This window comes from Galeopterus variegatus, unplaced genomic scaffold (genome assembly GCF_000696425.1).
Source record: "Galeopterus variegatus unplaced genomic scaffold, G_variegatus-3.0.2 Scaffold6092, whole genome shotgun sequence".
NCBI lineage: Eukaryota > Metazoa > Chordata > Mammalia > Dermoptera > Cynocephalidae > Galeopterus > Galeopterus variegatus.
The window spans coordinates 48,795-75,667 of NW_007732203.1; the positions used below are offsets into that span (position 1 = coordinate 48,795).

General features: G+C 38.8%; 1 long non-coding RNA gene across 1 annotated transcript; it reads left to right on the forward strand.

Annotated features, from left to right (window-relative positions):
- The first annotated feature begins 6,689 nt into the window (after positions 1-6,689).
- Positions 6,690-16,706, forward strand: LOC103605812. The gene is made up of 3 exons (XR_551814.1): positions 6,690-6,807; positions 9,556-9,653; positions 16,626-16,706. It is a non-coding gene; the product is annotated as an uncharacterized LOC103605812 (long non-coding RNA).
- The last annotated feature ends 10,167 nt before the right edge of the window (positions 16,707-26,873 follow it).

Genomic DNA, 26,873 nt, shown 5'->3' on the forward strand with positions numbered 1-26,873 from the left:
GTTCATAAGCCTCGACAACCCGACAGAGCCGTAATCTTCTCTAAGGCAGAAATGACTCACTAATTTCTTATGTCCACATGTCCACTCAGTGTCCACACCACTTCTGGACACACAGAAAACTTAATACAATTTATCAAATATTTTTTTAAACGTCAGAAGAGTACAAGACACTGTGCTTAAAAAGTACCTTTTGAAATCATGGAAGAAAATATGAACAGGTTCTATTACATAAAATTTTAAATGAAAGAAGAAAGACAAATGGGCAATATAAATTTAAAAGTTTAACTTTGCTAATAATCAAATAAATACAAATTAAAGCATATATCTTTCTTGTCCATCAAATTGCAAACATTTTTTAAACACTCCGCAAGATTTCTGCTGCTCTCTCTTTTTGCAGGGGTAGCTGAAGGCAGAGGATTCAGTACAGGACTCTGGAGCCCTGGGAGACATCAGAGCCACTCAGTGGAAAAAGACTGATCCTCGAGTTGATTGTTCACACAATGGCAGAGCTACCCAGGAGAGCTGCCTAAGCAGGAGCATGGCAAGAGAGGAACCTACTCAGATTTGGGGTGGTTTTTTTCCTACATTCTAATTAGCCTATCCTTCATTTCTAATATACAGATTCCCATTTAAACCCTAGAATAACCCTTTGAGGAATGCATGATTATCCCCATTTTGGAAACTGTGGCAGTGAAATCAAGAGACTTGCCTGTGGTTATACAATTACTAAGTGATGAGCCACAATTAAAAGCCACATATTTCTAACTTCAAAGCCCATGCAATGTGGAGTGAGTATGTAGTCCGCAATTAAATGATTATTGAGGTTATCATCACTCTGTTTTGAGAGCCAACCCTATTTGTGGGCAGAATGGGCCCTTGCCATGCACACTGCCCTGAAGGGATAGTTCCATATGCCCTCAAAGACCACCATTAGTTGCCATGGCATGGGCTTCTACTCTTAGCTAGTCGGAGATTCCCACTGCTAGGGTCACTATTGTGTAGGCAATAATGGTTCTTTAATCAACATCTCTGCATCTCAGCTTTTTATATGCAGAAATGAATAGTAAAAATTTGCCTTGTAAGTCTGTTGAGAAGATTCAAGTTGCCACTGCCTCAAAAGTGGCATCACAGTAAATCCTATTCAGTCTTCAACACCCAGCTCCAATAACATCAGTGGAACACCTGCCTTGACTACCCGATGACAGGGTTCATTGCTCTCTCCCTCCGTGCTTCTATTATGCCTTTCACAGACCCATGTCATTTTACTCTTCACATTGGAACTCAAGCATTCATTTACTTTCTATCTCCCTTACTATACTGTAAGCCATTGAAGAACAGGGTCAATGGATTATACATCTTATGATGTGAAGGAAATCAGAACATGCCACCCCCAAATATGCCACTTTGACATACTGATTATTTTAAGCTAAAGGCACCTGAGAAAAAGCAGATTCAGGAATGGCCCTCTGATCTTTCCCTTTCTACCTAAAAGCAGGACATAAAATTTCCCATGAGAAAGGTGCCCTCCCTGTACCAGGTAGAGGAGAACGTTCTTATCACTGAAGACTAGGAGTCAACACCAAGAAAAATCTGTACAAACAAACCTAATTTTTAAAAAGCTTTATTTTCCATTAGTTTCCCCCACATATGACCTAGTCACTTTCCCCAATTCACTGCCCTTAGCCTAAACCCCTTTTTTCCTTTGTGACATCACATCTCCACAATACATCATTCTCTGTTAATGTGATATATAAGCTCTCAAGCCAATCTGCTTCTTTGGGTCTTCATTTCTGACACATGAAATCTCTCCACGTACATGTAAAAATATTAACATCAAATAAAACTAGAATGCGTTTCTTCTGTTAATCTATCTTTCGTCAGTTTAATTCTCAGGCTCAGGCACAGAACATAAGAGGGTGGAGGAAAGACTTTCATCTCATACAGATGCCAACACCAAGTCCTAGGAAGCATAATGTTTTATTTTTAAAAAATGTTTTATTGAAATGTTTTATTTAAAAATTTTTATTTAAAAAGTTTTATTAAATGTTTTATTTTTTAAAAAGTCCATCACTTTACCCTCACTACAATTCTGTGAGGCAACTATTATAATTATCTGAAATCTACAACTTGGGAAAACTGAGGCTCCAGGTGCAGCGACTGTCTAACATCACGTGCAGGAGGCCAAGCTTGCACTGAACCCAGACTCTGTACTCTGAAACCTGTAATACCCACTCTACCATGTGTAGCCTCTCCAAAATAAGAGGAAAGGCCAGCACGGACCATCTAGACCATCACTGTGGGAAGGCTTGTTGCTAAAAGGTGGTAAGGACTGAATGGTATTAGCACATCTTAAAAAGTCATCACCTGGGAACAGCTTTAAAATGTAAGAAAGTTTGGAAGATCTGGGTCTGAATCCAGGCTTACTCTGTACTTAAACTTGTGTGGCCTTGGGCAAATCTCTTAAACTCAGAAGCCTCAGCTTCCTCATCTGTAAAATGGGGTTTTAAACAATGATACTTACCGTGCAGGTACATATATAAGAATAAAAGAGTACTGAGGACAGAGTAAGGATTAACTAAACTGCAGTAACTACTATACGTCAGGGGGAAAAATGGTACATATTAAATGCCTGGGCCACAAGTACTTTTCATACCCTATCTTATTTCATTCCCACAGCAACCCTGTGGAGTAGGTGCTATTACTTTTGTCTTTTATTGACGAAACTGAGACTCTAGAGACATTTAAATAACTTGTCCAAGGTCATGTACTAGCAATGGCCAGAGCCAGCATTCAGACCAAGGTCTGAGTCCAAAGCCTTTGCTTTTTGCCGTATACCTGTCTGCATCCCAGATTAGTTTCAGTGGAAGAAGGATAAGGAGGATTCAGATATGCCCCAAAAGTCTGAGGTCAGTGTGAGGCATTGGAAGAGAAAGATTGGATCACACCCATGTGTAGCTTGGGATGTGCATTAAAGATGTCTGGTACATGGACGGGCAGGAGAGAAACCAAAAGGGAAGAAAAGAGCTAACAATAAATGTCACGCTCCTCAATTTCCCTTTCACCTAATAATGCAAAAAATCGTAGAGATGAGTCATATTCATATTTGAGCCCCTGTGCTAAGAGTCTCTGGGTTAAAAATCCTATATTGTAATACTGATGTTTTATTTCCTTCTGATTTTGCTACTATGTGTTATGTCTCAGAAAAATGTTCTGAAACAAACAGAGGAAGTTCAGGAAAGTCACAGGAAATGTCTGATCTTTACTCAAAGAAAAGGAAACAAATTCACTAGGTTAGCCTCTTATTTGCATCATTAACACCAAGGCATGTTGCAAGATGATTCAGGTAACCAGAATAGCAGATGACTTCAATTCACCCTACAGAGAAATAAATGCTATTTCACAATAACACAACAAAAAAATTGTTTTCCGGTGTTATCTTTTGTCACACATGGCTCTCCCGGGCTTGGAACAAACAGGCCTTTTCATTCTCCAGAAAAAGCCCAGGAAACCTTCATGCCGTGACGGTTTTTGGTTAGGCACTTGTAGAAAAAGTAGTGCATAAAAAACGGGGGGTAGGGGGGTGCTCCCAGAGCGATGGAAAGTTCTTCTCACCTGAGCCCCTCACACCAAGTTCTCCCACCTGAGGCCACAAGGCTGTGAATCCAAAAAGATGCTCAGTCCAGGTTACGAACCTAGTCTTGGAGAAAGAAAATCCAACAAGGAAGGGGTGGCTGAGTGGACCTTGGTAGAGCATAAAATCATTTTGTCTGTTCATAAGGAGGCTCCAAAGTTCTTTACTAATAAATACATCCTCCTGTGAACTTTTCCAAAGTACAGCTAATGGCACATAGAGCTAGCAGATCTCATAGAAAACTCATTCCTAAGGGACTACCTGTAAACTTAAAAGTTTTTGTCTTCCCATGATCGTATGTTCAGTAGAAGCCCCCTCCTCTGAGTCCCCTCCCCATTCAAAGAGTAGGCCCCTCACCACCACCACCCAATGCCCAGCCACTCCTCCTCTCCCCGTGGCCCCTGGAAGGCCTCAGGCTCAACAGAGCCGCGGGACCCGCGGGAGCACCCCTCCTCTCCCTGCCATCCCCGTTATTCGGCACACAGCCCTGCTCTCCCATGGAGCCAACAGTCTGCAGCTCCTTCAATGCAGGCGCGAGCAGGCAGGAATGGTGGGAAAAGAAGCTGTGCCAGCTGCCTGTTTCAGAATCTCCCTCCATATGCATTTGCCAAAGGAACAAAAAGAAAATCAATGCCAAGGAAAGACAGCTGAGATGAGGATGCGGAGGGACCGCGGCTGACTCGGTGCCTCTTAGCAGCAAGGGGCTGGCCAACCACGCGTCCGAGCCACAGATCCGAGTCGTTACCTTAAGGATGCAGGCCATGGCGCTCCGCCGGCCCTCCTGCCACCGAGCAGCGGGCGCGCCTGGGTCAGGGGCAGTCCCGGCGGCAGGCTGGAGGCTGGTACCGCGGCAGGACCGCTCCAGCCCACATTCCCGCAGATCCAAATAAGGGGACCGCGGTGCGAGCTGCGCGGGCACAGGCCCCGCCCCCCGTGCCGAGGCCCCGCCCCCGGCCTCGTCCACTGGCCGGCGGCCCGGGCGGCCCCGCCCCCCGGTCACGTGCCGTCCCGGGCGCCCGCGGCAGCCCCCCGGAGCCTGTTACTTCTTTCTTTCCTTTCTCCTGTGAACTTCTTGTGGTTCAACGTATTACAAAGTCTGATCAGCAGCAGGCAGGGGTCTGGGTCCCGCTGAGGAGAGAAAGCGGCTTTTTCTTCTCCTCGGTCTGGTCTCCTCTCACACATCAGAGAACTCCTTGCAGATCACACTTTTAAAAAAGTTAAATGGGTTTGGAATCGCCCCTCTACAGGCTTTGGGAATATCAAAGGATCGTTCAGAATTAGCAGCGAAGTTCTCCCTGGACTGTTTAAGGATAGAGCCTTCGCTCCGCTTAAAAAATTAATACTTTGCTGCTAATAAAGGAGCGCAAACATCTACCAATGAAAGATGCCATGAATGTTACAACTATGAATGGTTATGGTGCATTTTGTGTGTGTGTATAGAGAGAGATTGAGAGATAGATGTTATATATATATAACATGTATATGCATATATACATATATATACTTGTATTATGTACATCATTGCTCTTTTCTGCTGCGTGCTTCTTTGTTTATTTAAAAAGTATATACATAAGCATACAATACATAAAAACAGAATGTATTTATGAATTATTGCATGGTAATGTATACATTGATTGTATGTATATAAAGTGTGTGTGCATGCATAAGACTTTGCTCTTCCCTACTACAAGCTTAGAATTTGAAAGAACTATGCTAGAACTTTTCAGTAACAAAGTTAGATCTTTCTTGTTAGGCTCAAAATTCAGAGGTCATTTTTCAACCATCCAACGTGAGTTTTCTGAGGCTAAAACAAAGGATGATACCGCAGCTCTACCTAAGAGGCAGGTGGCCTGGGAGAAGTTGCTTAGGGTCCTCTCTGCTGCTCCTCAGCAGGCCCTATTTGAGTGAAAATCAGCAAGGAAAGCTGCATTCCCAAGCAAAAGCCGGCCAAGAGAAGCAGAGCTATTTCTGCAGGGAAAGTAACATCACAGCAAAACAAAGAAGGGAGAGAACATTCTGTGTATATACACAGATTTTTACCACTTGGTCTGTCAGAGAAATTTTAAAAGCAGCCCCACAATATTTACCCAAAAGAAATTTCACTTGCCGTAAGCCCTGTCCAGTTTGGCTACATGGAGTTGGGAAAAGAACCGTGGGCTGGTGGTGGCAACATGATATTGGCTCACAAACCATAAAGAAACAAGGCTTTCTTGGGATTTGGGATCTTCTTGATGAGAACATTCAAAATCCTAAGAGAGCAGGAGGAACCACAGGAAGATTTCAAAGGCTAAGACAGTGAAGAAACTGCCTGTTCCCAAAGGAAACTCCTCTTTTCAGTCTCCATAGGAGACCACATCCTGCTTTCCCTCTCCATCCTCAGGTCCCTCCCTCCTCTGCCTGGGAGATCCAGTGTATTTTCAGTAAGAACCCTTTGATCAGGACTGTGTACTATAAACTGCTGCTTTAGCTCACGATCTTTAGCAGGCCAGGAAAACTCAGTATTTCATTCGTTCATTCATTCATTTATCAATTCAACAAACTTTTATTGAGCTACTAAATGCAGAAATAAACCTTTTTTGAACTACTGCTAACTGGAGGAAGAATCTTTATTGAGGTACTACAGGACCTGTCAAGGATGAGAGAATGACTTTTGTGGTTTCTAACATGATCGCAGACTCACGGTTAAGTGGAAAGATAAGAGATATATGATGATATAACATGGTAAGGGCCTTAACCAAAGCGAAAGCAAAGCTATAAGGGAGGAGGATCTGGGCCCAGCGGGGCAGCAGGAAGAAGGGGCAAGGGGAGGCAGAGCCCATCCTCTCTCTAGAAAGTCTGCATATCTGGGAAAGCAACACAACAGATTCTAGTGAACAGCCCTGCAGAGCACTTCCTTGCTGGGAGACCTCGATCAATTTTCTTAATCTCTCTTTAATCCTTACCTTATATAATAGTATCTATCTTCATGAGAATCAAATGAGATAGTGTTTGTAACTGTACTCACCCAGTTCCTGGCACTGTGAGCCCTTTTAAATGTGCTCTTTATCTATCTAGAGAAGAAAACCTTCCTCTAAAGATAGCTGTGGGAGAAGATGAATGGGGTGATCGCCATTGACCTTGGGTGTCTCAGAAGGATGAACACTGATGGGGCAAATCTTTAGCTTCTTGTGACTTAGGTATGCCATGATGGGGTCTTCACGAGCCTCATCAGTCTACTTGAGTTAAATTCCCACCCACTCATGTCCACTCTTCCCAAATGTTATTTTGTTGTTAGGATCCACAAGGTATGTCTAAATACAGCTAGGAATAGAGGCACATTTATAATGATCTAAAAACAAATTCAAGAGATTCTAGAATAAATCTGGACTGGAAATTTTACAAAACAGTATCGACAATTACTGTTTCAGATGGACCAGTCTTGTCTGAAAAAAAGCTTTTGGGGGAAATAAAAACAGGTTCTGAACCTACCAGGGAATTAAGATACAGTTAGGTTTGTGGGAAGTGGGAGGATGGGAGTGCATGGCCAGGAATTCTGTTGTTGTAAAACTGGCCAAACTACAGGAATAGCTTAGTCTAGCAAATAGGTGTAGCATAATTTTCCAACTCTCAAGTTATGTGACTTAAAGCCAAGAGCTTCTGTTTCCAAAAATAATAATAACAAAATGGAGGCACCTTGCAATTGCATACAATATTTCATTTGATCTTCACAACATCCATTATGGATGTTGTTATTCCTAGCTGGTAATCAGAGGAACAAGAGTTTGAATCCAGAGACTCCTGGGTCTGCGGTCTTAACAGCTACACTCAGCTGGCCAGTATATTAGGAGCCCAAACTCTGTCATTTGGCAGACTTCATACTGAGTTGGCTGTCTTAGGTTTGATCGTAGGAAAGCCTACGGTAAGTACGTATCTTCACTACAATACATACTAAACCTAGGGTAACAATTAAAAAATGGGCAAAGGACCTGACCAGACATTTCTCAAACAAAGATGTGCAAATGGCCAACAGGCACATGAAAAAAATGCTCAACATCACTAATCATCAGAGAAATGCAAACTAAAACTACAATGAAATATCATCTCATTCCAGTTAGTATGACTATTACGAACAAGAAAAAATTAAATGCTGGCAAGGATACAGAGAAAAAGGAATTCTCCCACACAACCAAGCTGTTACCACCTTATGGCCTTGACAATTACCTCCCATCAAAAACTCACACTGCTATATCTCACCTACTGCATAGGGTCTGCTCCATAGCCTACCAGCCCTTGCTTCCCTTCATGGCCAGATCCTTGGGGACTCAACCTATAGCTACAACAGGCTTTCTAGGGCTCTTCTTGGTTCCAATTGGTCTGCCTTCCCTTTCCTCATAGGACATTTACCATGAGATTGCAACATGCCTTAAAGGCTGAGACCTCTTGAGTTATGACAAGTCATGGGATAACATTTGCTATTTAAATTCAGTTTTGCTTCATTGTAAACAGCCCTATTACCAAGTAATTTTCAGAGTTATAACATACAGTTCTCTGATGGAAATAGAAATAGAATTAAAATGCAAACTCCCATAACTTTTCCAATTTCATCCTGCACACATATTAATTTATTTATATTCAACACAGAGTCATTTATTAAGGATTTAATTGGATCTCAATTTTTCCATCTAAAGATTTTAAATGAATTCCTGTATCATAAAACTCTTCTTGTCATCCACTACATAAATCATGTTTCCATAGGCGAGTGTGACTGTAAGATCCATTAGAAAATGTTATGGGAAAGCCATTTTTTTATATTCTGAGCTAGAATAGGAAATGATTTTTTTCTATAAACCATTGCACTGTTACGATCTTGACATAGGAACTTTTTAATACCCTAAAGCAGGTGTCTATCTGTTCATGTTCACGTGTGCGTTGTGTCTGTATTTGTGTCCACGTTCATCTGTGGCTATGTCCCTTTAGGTGGATATTTATGACATATGGGGTTAAGCCTCATTTTCCTGCCTTTGGATAGCAGTTCATTCCAAAATGTCATCCAGTTTGCATTCCCAAGACTTGAGCTTGCTGCTATTTCAAATCTTTACACACTTCTCATCCAGAATTCATATTGTCCCTGACTATACTGATACTTATCTGGGAAGAACTCCAAGACAAGTTATGCATGATTTAAAACTGCATTTTTTAAATATTATATATTTTCCCATTCAATGACATTCTCCCTTAACTTCATCTCAGCTCTAACATTCCTATTGGAAGTCCCATCTTTTCTCAAAAAGAAAAAGTTTTTTTCTTCAAATGAACCAATAAAGAAAAAAAAAATAATCTGTTTTTAATTAAAAGAGAAAAAATCTGAAATAAATGTCTTTACCTTATTTTCATTACTTAGAAAAGTGTAGCTTTTAACCAGATTTGTTTTTCTTAAAGAATCCCCCCTCCTAAGATTCTTTTTAAAACATAATCAATTGAAAGTAAATATGGCTGGAAGCACTGGCATGTAGCTTGAATTTGGTTTGTATTGGATTTCTCCAAGGCTTTTGAAGGCTCCATTATTAATTGAGTCTGATATTTCTTAACCATGTTTCCCAGAGTTTATTTTCTTTTTATTGTGAGGTTCTTCCCGTGTATGTTTCTCTACATTCTTAGATTTCTCCTTTTAGAGAGCCTGTTACATGCTGCCCTAAAATATTAGAGTAGGAATTTGGTATTTGAAACGTATCCATAGTAGATCTGATGAGAGCACCCACAGGAGGGGTCTAACAGTTGGGCTCCTGCTGCATTTGTTTGCCTGAACCATTTTTCTCCAATGGTCTCCTCTTGCAAACCCTCTGGAGAGACCTAGGATTTTTGCTAATTCTTTGTGTCAATACCAACCCCTTCCAGGGATCTCCCTGCAACCCTCACTTTTTGTATCTGTGTCTGACCTGTTGTAGGAAAGGTAACAGAAGAACAACATCATGTAATCCAAAGAAAAAGAAAGATCCAAGGAGGAATCATCTAAATACACCCTCAGAGAAGCTCCAAACACAAGGTATTGTTATTGGGTACAATGATGTCAAAATGTGTCAAGCTGCTCACAGCACACCTGTGTGAGGTTGGGACAGACAATCTCAGAGCGTAAAGGGGCATGTCCCCTACAGAAAAGCCATTCATTCTTTTCAAAAGCACAGGTATAAAGCAGCAGTGGGCTTAGGAATCTGAAAATTCTTGTTCATTTGTTGGTTTTAACACACATTTGCAAACCTGGGTGATGTGTTTAGGCAACAGAGAGAATTTATAAATTGGTTTCCTCCTATATTCAAAACTTTTAATGGCTTCCTCTTTTTTTTTTTTTTTTGGAATAGGTTATTTATTGGTTGAGTGCTTAGTCAATAAGATCTAATCCCTAAGGACCAAATATGTAACACATTATGTTTTAGAATATTCTTTTCTCCAATTTTTCAAAAGTCAGGTTTATTGATGTATAATATATACACAGTAATAATATTCATCCTTTTGAGGTGTACAATTGCATGAGTTTTGAAAATATATAAAGTGTAACCAGCAAACAATCAAAATATGGAACATTTTCCCCACCCCACAAAGCTCCCTTGTCTCAATTCTCTCCCCGCTCACCCCTCACTGGGCAGCCACTCATCAGATTTCTGTTTCTGTAGTTTTGTCTTTTCTGAAATGTCACAGAAATGGAATCATACAGTATGCACAGGTTTTGGGATCCTGGCTCTTAACACAATGCTTTTGAGCTTCATGTCACACATATCAGTAATCTGTTCATTTCTGTTTCTGTAGTTTTGTCTTTTCTGAAATGTCACAGAAATGGAATCATACAGTATGCACAGGTTTTGGGCTCCTGGCTCTTAACACAATGCTTTTGAGCTTCATGTCACACATATCAGTAATCTGTTCATTTTCATTGCTGATATCGATGTGCTTTAAAGTGCAGAACATTTACAGCTTTCATGTGCATATAATCTTTTATCTGTATAATAATTCCATGAGGTAAATATTATTTTTATTTTACAGATAAGAAAGTTGAGGCACAGGGAGGCTCTATGACCCTCTTTTGGCAGAGGCAAGTGAGCAGAATGAAGAATTAAGCAAGAGCATTCTGACTTTAAATCCGATGTTTTTACTGTAATACCATGAAAAACATCAATCAGGGAGAGACCTTTCAGAACCAAGCTAAGCTCACACATGGATTGGATTTCCTAAAGTTGGGTGTACAACTTGAAACCCTCTCGTTACAGTAGGGAGATGGGACCAACTTATTCAGTAAGCCCATCCCTAAGAGGGTCGGGAGGATCGGTGTTGGCCCTGAAGTGGAGAGGCCTGAGCGGCTGATATCACTGAAGCCTGTCGAAGGACATCCATAGCTGCTTCTTATTGCCAAAACTTGATATATTTATAGGCCTGCCAACATTCCTTTCACCATTACTTCTCATTATTCTCTTACACCAAGCACTGCCAAACCTTGTCAGTAAAGAGCCAGATGGTAAATACTGGGCTGTGTCAGCCATTTGATCTCCGTGACAATTATTCAACTCTGCCACTGCAGTATGAAAGCATCCATAGACATAAACAGACGGGTGGTGGCTGTGTTCCAATAAAACTTTATTTATGGACACTGAAATTTAAATTTCATATACTTTTTCATATTATGAAATATTATTATTCTTTTTTATCTTTTTCAGTCATTTAAAAATGTACAAACCATTCTTGGTTCTCCAGGTATACAAAAACAATCTGCAGACCCAATTTGGCACAGAGGCAATAGTTTGCCAACCCTTCCATTGACCTTTGCACTCTTTATTCAGTTAGATTTCACCATCCTTCAAGCCTGGATCAAATCCCATTGAGCCCTTGATGTCTTTTCAGACCACCCTGGTATAGTGTAGTTTCCACTCCTTGAATTCCAACAACTAACTGTTTGCAAAATCATTTTGGCAATTAATCACATCCTATATAGTGGCTTTTCCAGTATTAACTTGACCTACTGTCTACGTCCTTATTTTGCCTTTTATTTTGGCCTTACTTCCTGAATAGATAGCAAGCTTCCTGGCTTATTTTTTTTTTTTTTTTTTTCCTTGCATCCTTCACCTCTCTGTGTCCCGGCAAGGAAATACAGTCCCTCACATGATCAGTAAATGCTGATCAATTTGATTTGATTCATTCAACTCTGAAGAGGTATCTAGGAATGCCGGTTGACAAGATGTCAGCAATCATAAATATATAAAATTGAAAATCAGACTGCCCTATAATTCTGGATGCCACTCAAAGATTTAGAAAAGAATTTTGTATGTATTATTAATTCCTCCACCACATATGATATTCTCAGATCATTTTATACTTCTCTCTAAGGCATGTATCAGATCATTTTTGTCTTTTTTACTTTTTAATCAACAGGGTGATTACTTGATTTAGATGGATTTTTACAGTCCATGTTTAACAAGAGTGGCCCTTAATTACCCCTGTGGGTATTCACAGTTGATTGAGAAATCGGTGGTGCTTTTCTTGTAAGTGGACGCTGCCTTATTTCCATCATGATTTAAAAAAAAAAAATCACTAGGTACAGTATTGTTTAATCAGTCAGGGTGCTTTGTGTTTATCTTATATTTATTCTAGTTAAAATTTACTCACTGACTTATGCTATGATTTTATTCAGTTTGTTCCACTCTATTTCATGTTTATATTCATTAAAATGAAGTGAATAGAATCTTATAAATAAATCTGTTTTGTCTAATAAAGAGATTTGGATTTTCAAAAGCATCAGACATTTAAACAACTGAGTTTGTGAATTTTACTGACACCTTTATAATTAAGAAATAGCAACAAGTTACATACTAAATAATGGCAAGTTCCAAACAAGATTAGTCGTCCCTTCCAAATGGTGGATTCATCAGTATTTAGAACAAGCTCTGCATAATTTGAATACTAGAAGATAGGTTTATTTTCTTCTTCGTTCATTAAGATTACATTTTAAAAGAGTTATTCACAACTGTCTTCATTCTTGAATTGTAATAACATTTTGCCATTTAAAAATAGGTGAAAAATAGTAAGCCACCTCTCTATCCCTATAAACTAGACTGTCTGTATTTTTAACAAAAGTATCTCTATTAACATAGCCATTGGATGAAACTAATTTTTTAAAAAATTATGTTTGTCTTCACATATTAAAAAGTTTAATAGCCACGCCCTACTCTCTTCTTTGACCTGTTTTCCTTTTTTCACTATTTTTCACTATTTCCCATCATTCCATTTTTCCTCTTCCTTCCTTACAACACCATCCTTTACCCTTTTTTTCTTGAGGAAATTTTTCAGTTTAAGTTTAACCAGAAAATTAAATACCACAGGGGATATTTTACCTTGAAAAAAGTACTAGTCTGGCTCAAGTATTTGTCTGAATAAAATGCAAATACCCAGAGCAATTGACAAGATTTGTGAAGGGTAGAGAAATTTTACTCTACATGCAAACTAAGAAGTTATCCACACATTTTTATGGCTGTTAGCTAAAGCCACAGGACCCCTGGGCCAGAGATGTAGGACTATTTATTACTTGCAGTCATAGGACCATTACAGCCATTTCTCACCGGCAGAGCATCAGCATTTGCACTCATTCCTCGAGCCCCAGCTCCTGCAAGGTAGCTTAAAGACCAACGTATTGTGGGTGTGTGTAGAGAAAAACCGCAAGTCTGGGAACTCAAATCTTCTGTACTGTGAAGTAAGCACGCTGGCCCATTGTTCCCAAAGGAAATGCGCTCTCTCTCTCTCTCTCTCTCTCTCTCTCTCTCTCTCTCTCTCTCTCTCTCTCTCTCTCTCTGTCTCTGTCTCTTCCTCCTTCCCCCAAGGCTGGTAGATATACAGACATCCTTGAAAAGATAATCCAGAACAAAGGCATTCTGTTCACAAGATATACAGAAACTTAAGAATTTCTCCTGGAGAATTGTCTCCTGCTAGTAATCACATGCATTGTGCATGCTATCATGAATTTTGGTTGATGTGGCATCCTATACCCAACCTCAACAAATTTAGGCACTTGCATAAGCGCATAAGAGGTGTTCAGTAGTGTTTTTTGAATGAATGTGAGCTGCCTGAAATAATTTTTAGTAAGCAGAGTTTATAAAAATAATAATGATAATGCATGATCCCAAATAAGTACACCCAATCTCCATAATATTTATTTGTCCCCCAGATTGAGATATTATATTCTGTCAAAACGCTCTATGCTTTAAAATGAAATATTTACCCACTAACTCCAAAAATTCCTTTACTTTACTTTCCATTTTCTTCTGCTATGCATACACACACATAAACACACACACACACACACACACACACACACACATCCTATCTTTCTCTTGGCCTGAGATTGCATAAAATATTACTAAAATTTTAGCTATGTAGAGAACGGTGGTTGAATTACTGATGAGTAATTGATACTCTGTTAAACATTTAAAGTGCACATATCCCCCAAATACGTTTTTTCCTTCTAAATTAGATTTCTTCTTTATATTTCCTTCCTATTTTCAACAAACCCAAAAATTCACTTTCCAGGACCAGAAAGGACCCAGATTATACAACATTCTTTAGGAATCCTCAGCTCCAGTAGTTCTAATCTTTCCAAAATCCTCCTTTATGTGAAATCTGAGATTTTCTTTGCTCTTTCATTACACATGACTCTGATCTTCTAGCCTTTTTTCTGGCCCCACATTCCACTTGTATTCTCCACACTCTCACCACAGAGTCAGTTTCTGTCTGTGTGTTCAGTGCACTGGGACTTGATCTGTGTATCTGGCGTTGAGCCTCTGTTGAATTACACAAAATAGATATTTTTCATTTCCCTTCAATGGTAAACTTCCTCCTTTTCTCAGGAGTCTCTTATCTGCAGTCAGGGAATGGGAGTGACATCACTAAATGTATAATGTGTTGTGCCATGGGGTCAGCTGAAGAATGATCTGTAGGAAGTATGCCTGTTCAGAAGACAAACCAGTATTGGCACTGAGCAGGGGCACTTAGCAAAATGATGCATTTGAGATGGCATTTCTGCAGGGTCCACAGTGCCAGAGATCCTATGCACCAATCCAGACATGCTAACAATCAGCATGCTGGTGTTCTTCAGGGGTACATCCAGTGTCTTCTTTATGGGTTAGGAACAGCAAAGTAAGGAGATTCAGCTAGGGGTTCATCTTGTATGAAAGCAGATACATGCTGTCCAATGAAATACTCCTGGAATCCTTCGAAGGTTTCTTTTAGCTCTGCACCTCAGAGCAGATGTGCCCAGATACCATTTTCATTCAGGATGCTTTAAAGCTAAAACCCAAGCTGACCTTAGCAGTCAGCAATGCTCCTAATCCAATGCCAACTGGCAGGGAGCGGGGGCGGTAAGAACAACACGTGGAAGAATAAAAGCACAAACACAAAATGATATCTCTCTAAAACCATCACCAAATCTAAGCATGAGATAAGACATAAGGATGATGTACTGAAGAACTTTATCCATATGTATGCAGTTTTCTCTCCCTCCCACCCCTCACCCCCCACTTTTCTTTGCACCTCTGCATTTTTTTGCAGGCCATTCCTCTACCCGGGTGGTCTTCCCTTCTTTTCTTTAGCAATCAAAATTCAACTCATCTTGAAATGCTTAATTCAAAAGCTACAATCTATATGATGACCAACCTATCAGGAAGTACTTATTCAACAAATTTATTTGAGTGCCTACTGTATGCAAGGACCTGGACACAGAGCCCTGAAGAAAGCATATACAGTTCCTCGTCCTGGCAGGATTCAATTTCTCTTTCAAGCCCCTATGGTCTTTGCTATATAAGTCTGACTCAATGTCAGTTGGAATAGACCTTGTACTGTGAGCTAATTTTTTGAGAGGGATCTCTTATTCTCCCAGCCAGATGGTTGGTAACTTTGTGTAGAGATGGAACCAAAGCTAAAGCAGAAATACCTGGATTTAAATCTCAGCTTTGCTATTCATTATTTTACTTCTTGGAGACTCAGCATTCTTTGGGGTTTCCCCAACTTTTTATTTTGAGAAATTTCAAACCCAAAGAAAAGTTGAAAGAATAATACGAGGAACACACTATATACACTACACAAGATTCATCAGGTGCTAATATTTTGCCATATTTCTACTCTCTCTCTCTGTCTCTCTCTGCTCACACGTGCACACATACACACACCTGCAACATTTGAGAGTAAGTTGTGGACTTTAAGACTCTACCTCTAAATACTTTAGCATGTCTCTTCTAACATTATGAGTATTCTATAACCACACATCACTAGTGCATTTAAGTTCATTATTTTTTGAGGTTATAAAATTTTAAAAAATTTATTTGAAGGAGGGGGTCAATAAATAAAAATGGCAAACATTTTCTCTTAAGCCAGTTTTTTGGGTTTTTGTTTTGTTTTGTTTTTTTTAGTTAGAGCAGTGTATGTTTCTTTTGCTGTTACTAAAAAGCAATTGATGATGTGCTGGACTTTTTGAGCAGATGTCCAAGCACCACTGGATGTTTTCTTATTTCCGTGTGGTTCTTGTGTTTAATACCATGGTTTTCCCATATTTTAATGTTTTCTTTTGTACCAGTAATGTTTCTTATTGTTGCTGTTTTCAATTAGGTTCTAACAAGTATCATGTATTGGTTTTGATTTATCATTTGTCTTTTATCTCCTTTAATCTGGAATAGTTCTCCTATTTTGTCTTTCAAGACATTGACAGCTTTGAAGAGTTATTTTTAACTATTGTTTTGAAGTTGTTTTGAATAATGTTCCTCGAATTCAATTTGTCTGATTGTTTCATCTTGATTAGATTCAGGTTAAATACTTTTGGCAAAAATACAGCTGCAGCATTCTTATCTGAAAAATAGAGATTATAAGAGTACAATGATATTAAAGGGGGTTTATGAGAAGTAAATGAAGTAATATAGATAAAGCAATGGGAAACAGGAGGTGCTCACAAAATGTTGATTTTCATCCTACTCATTTTATGATTGTTTTCTAGACCCGCAACCCAGACTCAACACTATTTGAACTCAGTGAGATTTTCCAAAGGGGAAGCAAAAATTTTCCTGGAGAAAACACTTTTGGGGCACATATATGGCTTTGTTGATGGATCTCTTTCGTAGGCCTGTTTGGAAATATTGCCATCCTTAGAGACCCTGAGAAAGAAGTCAGGACACAGAGCACATCTCCAGACACAATAAAATTTACTTACCTCAATGGTGGGTGTTGAGCCAAATAAATAAAACTGTGGTTTCAGTAAAATGAACTAAAAGTTGTATAGAAAACTCTTTTGCCTCAATTCTTATGGTTAAAAAATGTTTCTGAATCTGCTTGTCTGCTTTATAAGAGCAATATTGCAAATCAAATTAATATTTCTTTAAAGGTTGAAGTTTTCCAGAGTCAGCTTTAGCAATAATAGTTTTCACAAAGCAGAACTACAGATGGAGGTGGGCTAGGAAATTGGGCTTAATATATCCTGCTCCAGAGTCATACTCAGGAACTTGCTTAAAATAATTTCTGTTATTGGTTATTACCTTAGCATTGCTTCTTTTTTCATCAAACAAAAGTACAAAGGGAAAAATCCAATTATTTGAAGGTGCTGGTTAGTTGAGTTCCATGTAGCTTATTTCCACAGTCATTAGTCTACTGGGATATAGCTGAGCGAATTTCAACCATGAAGGGATGCTCTCTGATCACCTGCCTGCGGTGTGGTGGGTCACCTCTTACGGCATGTAATCACATTGCAAATTACCCGTATTTCAAACAAACAGGCATTTAACAATTTAATAAAGTACTCTGTCAACATGAGCATTAACAACATAGTCAAACCAAATAAAATCTCAAACACACACAATTATAACTAAATCATATACTGGTGAGGTATCTAATTGTCTTCTCGGTATATGTCTCATTCTTGTATAGGTCACAAGTTCCTTGTGGAAAAGGGCTGTGTATGATGCAAGGCTGATCACAATCGGGCCTGATTGTGACTTTTAACGGCCATGAACATTGAAAAAAGTATCGCATCCCCTGCCTTAATGTATAATTCAGAATAGAAACTTACTGATACATATATTAGCTTTAAGAAGGTCCAATAGAGTCTTGTTTTCCTCTCTCATAACAATTATCCTGATGTTATGTACATATATGCACATGCATGCACACACATGGAGTATTGGTAGTACGAGGGTACTTCAAAAAGTTCATGGAAAGATTCATATTATCTTTCAATTCTATTTTTTCATGAGCTTTTTCAAGTACCCTCATACACACGCACGCACACACACACACACACACACACAATCAATTTCTTGACCACCCCAAATTGTTTCTTTTTTGGTGTCCCTATTTTGATGCTTTTAGAATATGTATAGTTTGCCTATTGGGTAATCCAGCATTACATGTAATAAAACCACATTGGAAAAATAAATACAACAAAAGGCATTTTATATGCACAGTGACCTCGGCCAAATCTCAACAACTGGTTCTGCCCCTGGGTCACTTCTCTTAAGGGAAATTCTTCAGTAAGATATTAGTATACTATTGAGTAGCCATAACAGACCATTTGTCCTAGAAAATAAAATTCCTTAGGTGATGTAACTTTCATCACTAAGATATCTGAAGACACCATCCTCTCAATATTCTTGCCCAAGACAACGAAATTCCTGGAAACTGAAGTTTTCACAATCTATATTATTTTACTGTTATCTAAATGTACTTAGAATTGGAGATGTCTACAAAAGAAAAAAAAAAGCGACTAAGAATCCACTGTCATAAAATTTACTTCTACTGTCAGAATAGTTTCCATTCCATTTTCATATTCAAAGTATACGTGTGTGTTATAGCTCCTCTCAAGTCTACATAACTCATTTACCAGCAAATTTCAAAGTTAGAGTGAACTTTTTACAGCACTCTCATAGCAACTCATGGTTTTCAAAAGCCTGTGTCACTATTTGTTATACTTTTGACAGCAAACATCTCCTATCTGAATTCTTATGCATCATCTAAAATGTGTTTTTCATTGTGGCTGTGTGCAAATACTCTGAGTTTAAAAACAAATATGATTTTGAAAGACACTGTGTTGCTCTAACAAAGGGAACATTGTCCATCTTCCCTGACAGCTTCTCTCTAATTAAAGAGGCCCTGATGCTGTGCAGAATGCCAGGCTCCTTAAACACTCCCCTCCCACCTGCTGTTTTCACTGCACAAACAGTGGAGAAACAATTTGAAGTTTACTGGCCTCCTTCCTAGAAGAAAATTTAATAACATCCTAAAAGGAATAAGGAAGCAAAATTTTCTGATTGGACATACATTACTTCTTTTAAAATACTACTGGCTGGGGGATTTGGTTAGAAAGAGGGCTCCCTTAACAACCATCTCTGAGCTGTCGGTGTGCAGTCGGCCTCGTTTTCTGGTATTTTGTTTTTAACAGTGGCCTCACACTTATTTTATCCATACTGATAAACCATCTTTGACATTCCATTTTCCAAAAATCTGGCTCTGCAGAAACACAAAATATGAAAGATCATTTCATGATAGAAATGACAATATCAACTTCTTCACTTTCTAAATCTCATCTTCAGATGGGCATTTTGCACAAACAACCAAAGATGTTCTGGTACACACTAACCCATGTCTATTCTGCAGTCACGATGTTCCACAATAGAATTTACAAAGGGAAATTGTATTCTGTTTCCCTAAGCTCAATGTAGGTACGAGGTTACTTCAAAAAGTTAGCATAAAAATAGAATTAAAAAATAATACACATCTTTCCATGAATTTTTTGAAGACTGCTCATATTTGCTTAATGAAGCTCACGTCTTGAACACCTCACATATGCACACATAACTATATACTGTTATTTTAAAAAGTAATGATATCTAACATAACACCACACTGTTGCCAAGGACTGACAAACTTTTTCTGTAAAGGGCTATATAGTAAATATTTTAAGCTTTGTGGGCCATCTGGTCTCTGTTGCAGCTAATCAACTCTGCCATTGTAGTGCAAAAGTAACCACAGACTTGTATTAATGAGTGAGTATGACTGTGTTCCAATAGAACTTTATTCCCCCAGACAGTGGGCTGGATTTGGCCAGTGGACTGTAATTTGTCAACTTCTGCTCTAAACCTCTATGCTTTAAAGTCCTGAAAAGATAGAAATCACAAGACAGTTACAGGTAAAAAATATTACAGTATTAGGCTTTAAGAGAGAGAAAGGTTACAGTTTGGGTTACCAAAAAAGGCTTTATGGAAGAAGAAGCACTTTAGTAAGGGACATTTCATGGGGTGAAGTGAAAGTTGGGAATCTTGTAAGGCCAGTCTTGGAAGTTACGCAGTGCCACTTCCACCCAGAATCAGGGGAAGGAGAAATAAACTTCACCTCTTCACAGATGGGTGGCAACATCACATTGCAAAGGAGCTTTTGGGAGGGAAGATACTGTTGCGGCCTTCTGTGGGAACACAATCTGCCATGGAAGTTTAACATAAAAATTAGGACAGGACCAATGAAACCTCTAGGGATCTGGCAGAGAGAAGCCCCAAACCACTTCCATAAAACCCAGGCTTGATGGAGTCACATGGTAAACAAACCCTGCTGAAAATGTACGTGTGATAAAAAATTACAAACCACATAGGAAAACAGGATATAGACACAGTAGTGAGCAGAATTAGCACACTGTGATCTGGAATAATGGAAAAAAATTAAAGTGACTTAGAATAAACATATTTAAAATGTGCAAAGAGCTAAAGGTAGAAATAGATGTCGTAAGACTAGAACTGGATGGCATAAAAAACAAATAGGCATGTTTGAAAAGTATGAAATTAAAATTGCAGTGGTGAAAAATCCCAACACTAGTGTAAAGAGAATGGAATGTAAGATAGACCTAAGAAAATTATTTCAGCACAAGTGTAGCACAAATAGATAAAGGCATTGAAAATATGAAATATTAAAGAGATATTAGGAAACTAGAAAGTTTAAATAAGAGAGTCTAGCATATATCTTATAGGAATTCCAAAAGGAAGGAATCGAGGAGATAAAGAAGATCCAATATCCTGGGAACTTTCCAGAACTGAAGAAAGAAGTCATTAGATTTATGAATCACACCAAATCTTAAGCAGGATAAATAAAAAACAAATCCACAACTAGACACATCTTAGTGAAAATGCCCAACATCCAAAACAAAAAGTAAATCTTCAAAGCTACTGGAAGAGGAAAATAAGACACATTAACACTTGGACAGACTGGCTTCTCAGCAACAATAGGTAGACAATAGAATAATATATTTAAAATGTGAGGGAAAGTAACTATCAATCTACAAATCTGTGTGGCACTAAACTATTATTTATAATGAGGGCAAAATAAACTCGTGTTGTGAAAAACAGAAACTCTCAGATCTGATACTTTTTGTTATTCGACTTTATTGAAAAATTTTATATACAATAAAGTATATGCATCCATTTTATGAGTACCTGTAGTGGATTGAATTATGTCCCCCTAAAACTCATTGAAGCTTGAATTGTTTCCCCCAAATTTCTTATGTTAGAAACTTAGCCCCCACTGCGGCTTCTCAGAGGGTGGGAAATCCCATTATGGTAATTGAAAGGTGGTACCTTGGGGAGGTGATTAGACTGTAGGACCGTGCAGTAGTGAACAGATTAAAAATAGTGATCAGGGCGTGGTTCTGAGGGCTTTAAAAGAAAAGGAGAGTCTGTCTTTTCCTCTCTCTGCTCTCTCTGCTTCCACCATCTTAAAATGTGAAACCCTTGGGTCACTGTTATCACTACCAAGACGCTCACCAAATGTATTCCCTGGACTTTGGAATCCCCAGACTCAGAAACTGTAAGCAGTAAATTTCATTTTTCTTTATAAATCACCCAGTTTCAGGTATTTCATAATAAGCAACAGAAATGGACTAATACAGTATTTTTTGATGAGTTTTGACAAATAAGTACAACCTTGTAACCACAACAATAAAAAGAGAGAACATTTCCATCACCTTGAAAGGTTTTTTGTGTCCTTCCCTGTCAATTTCTCCACTCACCCCACCCCCTATTAGCCCCGAGCAACCAGTGATCTGCTTTCTGTCACTGTAAATTAGATTTATTTTTTCTAGAGTTTTCCAATTGAATTATATAGCATGTAATCTTTGTGTCTGGCTTCTTTCACTCTGCTAAATGTTTCTTGAGTTTTACTCGTGTTATGTGTATCACTAGTTCATTCCTTTTTATTGCTGAGTAATATTTCATTGTACAGAAAAGAAAACTGATACTTCAATACTAATTTCTGACAAAAGAAAACTTACATTAGAAAGTACTATCAGGATTAAAGAGGGATTGCACATAATGATCAGAAGGAAATTGCACCAAGAAAGTAAAATAAGTATGAATTTGAATGCTTCTGACAATATAAGCACAAAGCATTTAATTTAAATCGGACAAAATTACAAGGAGAAATTTAAAAATTCACTGTCACATTATAATTTTTAAGACGCACTTCTCTCAGAAATGGACATGTCAAGCAGTCAAATATAGGGAAGGATATAGCAGATGGGGGAGAGGGTTGTTGAAATTTACAGTAAGATGGTCAGTGGAGGCTCCCGGATAAAGTCATCAGTTAGTTGAGGGGCCTCTCACACTCTTCCATGTTTATTTGGCAAAGCATAATCATGCTAGCTCCATTAGAAACAGCATTAGTGGAAAGGGAATTGGTGTGAAGGAGTTAACACTGCTAGCTGTTTTGTGGGATGGTGACCATGCTTCTGGGGAAGATTTAAAAACAGAAGAAAATATATGGTATGTCCAAGGTGAAACAGAAGAATGTGTATTTGAACTCATTCAAATGGTTTTTCTTTTTCCAAGAAATAAATGACAGAAGAATAAATAGCATTAATTGAGCACTCAGCATGTATTAGGCAATATGCTAAACACTGTATATGCATTTTCTCTTTTTACTTCTCGCACAGACTTCTGAGTTCATGAAGAAACTGAGGCTCAAAAGAGGTGGCTGGTGAGTAGCAACCTCAGGACTTGAGCTTGCATCTAACTCTAGAATCAGCACCTAATACTACTAGACCATATTGTGACAACCCCAAACCAGGAGTTCACAAATTCCCACCGTGAACCTCCTCTTCTTCCATAGGGCATTGCTGACCCAAATCCCGACTAACCACAGGCTGTTCATTCTTATTCAAGCTATGGAGTGAAGACTCAGCTGGATTATTCTCACGTAAAACATTCCATCTGCAGAGAAGCAAGACAGGCTTATTTTTCAAAACAGTCTGCCTGGGGCGGGCTGCGTGATGGAAGTGAGAGGCAGCAGGACCCCTGGCCAGGGCCAACAATGAAACGCTGGAGATCAGAGCTGGGAAATGCTGTGCAGACACAGCACATCAAAGCCATGAGGAACGGCCTAAAAACAGGCAGCTCGGCGCGGCCCCAGCTCCTGCTGCTGCCCGAGGTAGGATGCTGCAACGGTCCTTACTTAACCACTATCGGATTGCCCAGAATTGCAATAACCACTGCCTTGCACTGCATTTTCATTGACCCTTCCTTCTTGTGACCTCAATTCTTACCTCACCCCTAGATCATCTTGGAAAACATTTTTTAAAAGCAAGACACCTTGGAGTTCTCATATGGGTTTTAGAAAGCTATAATAAATAGAACCTGAATGAATCCCATATGTTTGTATGTTACCTCATCTAAACTTAGGTTTATGAAATCAGCCCTTTCCATAACCTGAATCATGTCTTACACAAAAGAACAGAAAGGAATAACTCACTGATATTCTGCAGCCAGCTTGTAGTTCTCTGCAGAAAGATTGTGAGGAGATGCAACATTGTAGGGACTCAAATAAAAAACATGGGAAGATGAATATTACCTTAGCTTTTGCCAGACACTATGTATATTGGCTACGTAGTATGAGGCCTGGCATGCAGCTGGTGCTAAGTAAATGTTTTGTGAAAACAGTGAATAATTATGACACTTTAGAGAACTGGGAGCAAAACTATCCATTGAATTAAGTGAAATTAATGTGATACTGTCTACATGAGCAAAAGAAAAAAAATAAGCAGTTGTTAAATGACTTTAACCAACCTGGGTCATAAACTACCTAGGTTGAAATACTCATTCTTCCATTTCACCTCGGATATACTATTTAACTTCTCTGTGCCCTGGTCTCTGTGAAATGGTAACTATGAGGTTGTCTGCTAGAGTTGCTGTGAGGACTACATTAAATTGTACATGTAGGCACGTGGCACAGTGCCTAGTATGCGGTGATCACTTGGCAAACGTTAGCTCTTGTCTTTAGTGTTATTTCTCTAGGTCACTTTCTCAACTGTTTTACCTTTGTGAATAAAGGGTAACCATAGCAACTTCAAAGAGACGTTTTTACAAGAGGGCCCTAAACACTTAAAACCCCAAACTCCACACTGAAGCTTTTCTTCCTGTGGTTAATGTGATGGTTAGTGTGGCCCAGCATTTCATTAAACACTAAGTTTTATTCTTCCTTCTCCTCACAAAAGACACTTGTCCCTAATGAAAACAGAAAATTGATGTCCTAATTAACATTTTCAGAAAAATTGCCCTATTATCCACCATTTAGAGTCAAAATAAATAAGTATGTAAGAAATGTGCTCAGGGCAGTGGGCTTAAAACAGATTTGATCTCAGTGTTAGAAGGACTAGACAGTAGGTTAAATGAGGGAAGGATTTGTCTGTCCATGATCACCATAGCTTAAGTACCTGGCACAGAGCCTGGCACGTGCTACGTACTCAAGAGGAGAATACGCAAAAGAGTGCCTAGTCGATTCCTCTCTGCAATACCGAGTTGCTCTCTATGACTTTATCCTCCCAAGCTCATACTAGACCCATGATCTTCAGCAAGATAATCTTTCTAAGCTAAGCCTCAGTTTTCCATCTGTACAGGGGACAGCCCATGTAGGATTGCTGTAAGAACTGGAGATAACAAATGTAAATATTTCCTGAACATAATAGCACTCAATAAATGGTGCTTATTCTTTACACTAACTTCCTGAAGTTTTATCGTCCATGGATTCATCTAAATCTTAGTTGAGTATATTTAAATCATGCTTCCTGGGCCGAGCCCGTGGCGCACTCGGGAGAGTGCGGTGCTGGGAGCGCAGCAATGCTTCCGCCGTGCATTTGGATCCTATATAGGGATGACCGGTGCGCTCACAGCGCTCACTGGCTGAGCGTGGTGCGGCCGGTCTCAAAAAGGACAAAAAATAAATAAATAAATCACGCTTCCTCCTCCTCACGTTTTTCTCTCTTCACGTGCAAATTCAGAATAGTATAGCGTAAGGAGCTAAGTTCTGGAAACCAACAGATCTGGGTGCAGAGTTATCTCTGACGCAAAAGGCGAGGGTCTTCTCCAAGAGAGGAAAAGAAGGAAAAAAGACCTTGACCTATCATCTAGTAGCTCAGTGACCTTGAGCAAGCAAGAACTTAACATCTGCAAGCCTTGATTTCTTAAATGAAATTAATTATAATAATAACCTTAAAACATAGGGTTATTGTAAAGATTAAATAAGGGCTCCATTAGGGCTTTGTTTTATATTCATCTCCCACAGAGAACCACGTATAGTGAGCACCTAAGGTAATCAATAATGAGGATGAATAAACTATTGAATAAGTAAAATGAATGAGAAGGAAAGAAGAAAGGAAGGGAGGGAGGGAAGGAGGAAAGAAGGAGGGGGAGGAAATGTGCCCCACAGATGTTTCAGGACATAAGTACCTTACTTTGAGCTTTTTCTTTTAAAACATGGGGTAGTGAAATCTTGAGGACAAATCCTGAAAGAAACCATTTGTAGAAATTAGCACTTTTTATAAGCCTGTCATCTCATCCTTACCAGACCTCATTAAGCATCTAGAATACCTTGGAAAAGCATCAAATACCAAATCATGAAAAATGGGAGAAAAAAAATCCCCAAGGCAAAAGAATTGTTTTCTCTCTTCCAAAGCATCTGTTCCTTCATACTGAAATATTTCATGCAAAACATACTCCATGTAATTCAAATAATTAACGGAAACAAATATTAAACAAGTAACAGAGAGCAGCAAATAACAAATCTCTTCTGATGTCATTGCCATTGTTCTAAGCCTTCAATAAGATATAAACACTCTTGTACCCAAATTGCCAGCAAAATTAAGAATGCATTACCAGTTTTGTTAGAAAGAATTATTTGGAAGGAAATAAGAGTACTATTTGGTTTTTTTTAATCATAGAAGAGCAAAACAAGCAGTTAGCACTGTGTGTTCTTTAATAAAAAGAAGCTATTGAAATCAATTATACCTTTTTTTTTGGGTGTGAAGGGAACATCCAAAATGCATTGAAAATAGTCTATTTTGAGCAGTCATAGTTTTCATTTTTTCTTAAACGTATCAGACATAGATTTCACAGCTCGTAATTAATTCCCAGTGCCCACATCACCATTAATTTTTAATCAAAGCAGAGCTGCTGTGAGTGCTACTGCTATTTCACCAAGGTTAGTAGGGGGCTGTTTCCAGGCTGAGAAACCCTTATTTGTTCTTCATAATAGAGAATGATGTCTAAAAGGATGGCCAGATGCACCCTGCACTGCCGGCTAATTACCTACAGGTGATCGGGACCAAGCTCTGTGTCTTGACTCACACACACACCGAAAATCTAGTTTCACAGATAATTACACATTACACAGGCTAGGGATTTGGTGTTTTATATTCTTGGAGTTGTTAGACTTAGGAGGTATATATTGCTAAAAAGTATTTCTCTGTATGTACAAAGGGAATTCTTCACAATCGATTTATCAACCTTATGCTCATAAATGTATGTTTACAGGAGCTCCCCAGATAACACGGTAACACTGCATCAGGGAGCAGATGTGGTGCAAGTTCACAGAACTTTTCTGACATAAAAATCACCAGACAAGGAAATTATTTCAATGTGGGTTTAGGAAGGCCTCAGGCAAGCTATTCTCCAATTCAACATCAAACGCGGCAAGGCAAAACCAGAGGACTGATACTCAATTTCAAACCAGGTATGTATTCTAAGTAAAAAAAAATACGATGAACTAAACAGAAATTCCACTGCAAGGATATTTCTTAGGTTTAATACCTTTGCATAAAAGACATGACTTGGTTATTTGGACTTAAACAACTATATAATGTACGAATTAATTTCTTTTTGGAAAAATAAGTCATGTTTATAAACACCTAATAAAATGTCTAATAAGAAAAGATTAAATCTGGCTA